This window comes from Vanellus vanellus (genome assembly GCF_965231255.1).
Source record: "Vanellus vanellus genome assembly, chromosome: 16".
Lineage (NCBI taxonomy): Eukaryota > Metazoa > Chordata > Aves > Charadriiformes > Charadriidae > Vanellus > Vanellus vanellus.
The window spans coordinates 14,197,727-14,202,469 of NC_138921.1; the positions used below are offsets into that span (position 1 = coordinate 14,197,727).

A 4,743-nucleotide genomic window follows, 5' to 3' on the forward strand; every position below is an offset into this window, starting at 1 on the left:
TGATGCTGAGGTTGCTTTTAAGTTCCCCAGGAGCTGGCGTCATGCAGGGAGCCCCCAGCCTGGCTGCAAGACACCAGAAGTAAGCTGTGATCCCTGCTGGGCTGGATGCTCAGACTTGAGCTTGAGGAAATCTTGTTGCATGACTGTGTCTTGCCTGGTTGCTGGGATGCACGTGCTACAAAAGCGCTGTGGCACAACGCTGCAGTCAGAAAAGTGCTTTTTGGCATGTCTGCTGTGGGTGCAGGGTGCTTTGGGGGAACCTTGGGTGGCTTTTGCAGCTCAGCTGGCTGTGTATCACTGTGGGGTCATGGAGAGGGGGGAAGCAGACAAGGGAGACGTGAGGAACTGCGCGGGTAAGTTTGCACTGGGTTTTGGGGATCAACCACTGTGTGGTAGGTGCAGCTTCCACATGGCCTCTGTCGTTGGTCTGAAGGGGTTTGTGTGGATCTGCTTTCAATGTCTAAGCTGAAGAAAACCTAAGCTTTAGATAGTACCATACCTTTAAAGAAAACAACCCCAAATCAGAAGGCAGCTCATAGTAGTCTCTAGACTTCTGAATCGGGATGGAGATTGCGTTAGGACTAGATTTTAGTGATTTTGGGGCTAGATTAACAGGTTGCCCAGAGAAGTTGCAGAAGCTTCATCCCTGGAGGTGTTCAAGGCCAGGCTGGATGGGGCTTTGAGCAACCTGGGCTGGTGGGAGGTGTCCCTGCCTGTGGCAGGGGGTTGGAACGAGGTGATCTTCAAGGTCCCTTCCAACCTAAACCATTCTATGATTCTATCATTCTATGATTGAGTGATTTTGGGGCTAAATGTACAAACTGAGTTGTAAGAAGGATGAATGCTGGACCCTTGTTATGACCCGTTTTTTGCTGTATTTTTACTATTTTGACTGAGCTCTGGCATCAAGAGTATTGCGCAGTGTAACTGTTCTAGTGAGGCACAACTTTAGTATCACATCCAGTACGTGAGATGTACTGATTATGGCATGTGGTACAAGTAGTACCGTGGGGGTCTGGCACTTCAAAAGGTGCTGAGGCTAAAGGAAAAAACCCATGCCCATGCCTTCCAGCTGGTCACCTGAGTCGGTGAGCAATGCATGGAGTGCAGGAGCACAGAGCCACGTTCGGCTGTTTTTGTGCCTTTCTCACAACTGTTTCACATAGCTCTTTAAATGAGTAACCTGCCTTTTTGAGAGTTGGTATGTAACTTCAAATTAATGAACGAATCTAATGGGAAAGCTGCTTTAAAAAATAAAAATAAGAGCTGTGTGATTGAGAGTGGTTTAGGTACGTCTGCTCAATTACGGGCGGTAGCGATGCTCTACTGCTGTGTGCTTCTGCAGGGCTTTGCACTCATCTTGATCGTTTTAGCAAAGCTCTTTAAAGCAAGTATTAAGGAAGTGAGTAAAATCAGTGTCACCAACATGGGGAGGCCTGAAAGAGCCTGAGGGCTGGGGTGGCAGAGCACGGGTCGCCCGGCACTGGCTACTGCCTGTGTGCGCGCAGCCCTTCCTCTTGAGCGGTCATCTGTGGTAGAGCTTGGTTATGGCTTTGCTGCAAGAGAGAACAGAAAGAGACTTTGGACTAACTCCTGAGTCAGCAAGGAAAAGACACATCTTTACCTTTCCTTGGTTATCTGTGTTGGGGGTTATTTCCTTTAGGTTCCTGAAAGACCTTCAGTGGGAGGTCAAAGCAGTTTGTGCCACGCAAAAACCCCATCAGCAGCAGGGCTGTATGCAGTGGTGCCCCCCTGGGGTCCCTCTGCTACCCTTGACCAGCAGATTAGGACGTGATCTTGTTCAGTAGTTGCTGGTGGACCTGTCTTCTGCAAACACCTCATCCATTTTTAAACCCATTCTGCACTTCTGAGTCTTTGCAGTATCTTGTGGCAATGAGGTGCACAGCTGAATTTTGCTCTAGGTGAAAAGTGTTTCCATGTGTTTGTTTTAAACCTCCTGCTTGCTAATTAGGGGACAGGTGGGGAAATCAGCATACTTTACCTCTTGTCTCTTTTTTTGAATATTTTATGCCTGCACAAATGGCAGTGGGAATGTAGCCCAGCTGTGGGGTATTTCCACTCTGGTAATTTAGAACAGTTGCGGTTACACAATTTACTTTGCATATAGTGGGGATAGTTTAATAGCAAAAGTTTGCTATCTTGTAGAAGGCCATGAGAAATGTCATGTCCTGCCCAGAGATTATTTTTGTTAAGGGATCGGTCAACAGCTGGCAGCCACAAGGGTTATGTTTCCATCACCCGAGAGGAGTGGTATGGGGAAAACGTTGCTTTTCCCTCACTGAGCAGGTTTTGGAGAGGGACAACTTGAAGGTATTTCTGGCTGGATATTGCTTTAGGCTTTGTGTTAGAATGAGGAAGATTTTTAATGTTTCAATGAATATGTTACATACCTCAGCTGATGTGCTTGATTCTCTCCTCTCTGACTGCATTTAGTTAAATCAGAGTACAACAAGAGAAGGAAAATCTAAGCAGGAAATAAAGCAGTGAAAAATTCTAGATGCCTTCAGAGAGAAGATCTGTAAGAGAAGAGAAATGTTACCAAAGGGGAACTGTTTCTTGCTGGCCTCACCCTTACTTTTGAGGAAGAACATCTCTAGCTGCTTGAAATAGGCTGCTTGGAATGAAGCTTCTCCTGTGGTCTAGCTGGATTTTAATGTGTCTATGGCACTTTGCTGGGAAGGACTTGTTAGCTTGTGTTGTAACGCCCAGAAAATGAGTGGAGCCTGTTAAGCTCATTAGGGTTCCAGTCATCATTTGTGGTTGCTGCTGCAAAGGGCTCGCAGTCTGGCCACACCAAATTAGAGAGAAGTTTTCGTCTTGTGAGCCTCTCGTTCCCCAGGGTCATTCTCTGCTGCTATGTCCCAGCAGGAGCACTTACACCACCTGCAGTGGGGGCTTCATCCAAGGGGGTTAAATGTTTTTTGTCAAGATGAGATGGACTGGCTGAACCGTCTTGTTTGCAGCAGTTTTGTTGGGAATTTCAGAAACACAGCAGATGTCCTGTTGGTCCTGTCTTGGGATGATAGCAGTGGCTGTCTCCAGAACAGAAGGCCACAAGTTTTCTTACTTGAAGCCATACTGTGCCACTGTGACTGCAGTCAAGATGATAACGAGGTCCTAAAGACCTTATTAACAGTATGTTCCCTCTTTTCATGCTTTCCTATTTCTTCTCAAATAGTTGGTACTGGGATAGAAGAGAGCTGCTGGGAGGATATTAGTGCTAAGTCTGTGACCTCCCAGGTCAGCAGTGGAGGGCTCATGAAATCTCTGCAAAAGTGTTCAGGAAAGGGAAAGGTTCACATAAAAATCAGGACTTTAACTCTTTCTCCTTGCTTGTTCCACACTTTTTGGACAGTAAAGGCTGTACTTGTTTGGAAGGGGTTGTTCTGGGCTACATCCATCAGCTGTGGGCTACAGGCTCCTGGGTTTTCTTGCAAGTGCCAAAAACAGTTGGGTCTCTTTGCTTCCCAGCTGCGTGAGCAGATCAGGACTGCACCCTAGAAATTCAGGGCAAGAACAGCTCAAGCTCCTGGAGAGGGGAGGGAGAAGCCAGACTCATCATTTGGGGCGCCTCTTGAGAAGGAAGGCAAGTGTCTGAACTGCTGCCTCAAGATATACTGATGGCACCCGGGTCTGAGAGCAGATGGCAGCGAGCAGAAGAGCATTAAAAGATGATACTGATGAATGATCTAACAAAAGCTCTTCTTTTTTTCTTTTGCCCGTTGTGCTTCGAGGCCTCGTTTTCTTCATTTCTGCTCTCCTTTCTGAGGAGACTCAAAGTTGCAGAGGTTGTGCTGCAGACATCCAGGTCTTGCAAATGAAACTGCTGTTGCTACTGACGCTGGAAATGCAGAGCCACTGAAAATGCTGCTGTGACAATAATAGCCACGTGATTTCAGATACTCGAGGGTACAGTAGTAGTACGTAAAAGGGGAAGAATATCAAATTGGCCTAGTTCTGCTGATTAGAACTTGTTCAAATACAGTATGTGTACAACCTATTCTTCAATAAGCTGATATCAGCTGGGAAGCTAGACTGTATTCCAAGCTTATCTGCCGCCTTATCGCCCTGTTGGTAGCAAGATCTGAATTCGTGGTTCCATTTGACCTAAGGTTTAAGTGTGAGGGTAAGCTCAAGGGATGGATGTGAGCTCCTGCCTGGCACTGAACTGTAAGGCATCTGTGTGCTCTGCACAAGCAGTGGTTGCACTTTTTTTTTTTTTAACTTATAGGTGGACTCTGATCTAATGTGCCAATTCCCTTCTTTATCTTTGATTGTAAAGTACCTTCTGCTGTGTAGAAACGTGGGTGCATTTCTGCACGTCGGTGTGAAGAACAAAACGGAGCATTTCAGAATCATTTGGGAAATGAATTCTCCATATGCTGTGTGATTTCTCCTAAATTCCTTGCTTTTCTTTGCATATGTAGGGACGGAGATGCTGCCTCAAACTTCGCATCTTTTGTGTGTGGACCAATCTTAGAATAAAACCTACTGATAATAGCTGAGATGGCAGAAAATGACAGAGAAGCCCATTGCATGCTTACCGCCACCTTTCTCTTTTTCAGAGACACTGTTTCGTTTCTCTGTTGGATTTGGCTGGTTTGTTCCCAGGACTCTGCATCATTGAACCTGGTGTCTGAAAAGGGCTTTACCTGGGTAAAGCCAGTCTGGCTGTATGAAAGTCCTCGGGAGAAGCAGAGAACATTCCCTGACTAATTTATC

General features: G+C 46.3%; 1 protein-coding gene across 1 annotated transcript in view; it reads left to right on the forward strand.

Annotated features, from left to right (window-relative positions):
* Nucleotides 1-4,743, forward strand: part of LOC309678775 (histone-lysine N-methyltransferase SETD1B-like) — a gene marked incomplete at its 3' end in the record, with an annotated part of 23,397 nt that continues 18,654 nt past the window's right edge. The window contains exon 1 of the mRNA XM_082491925.1: nucleotides 1-79. The remainder of the gene's footprint in view (nucleotides 80-4,743) is intronic.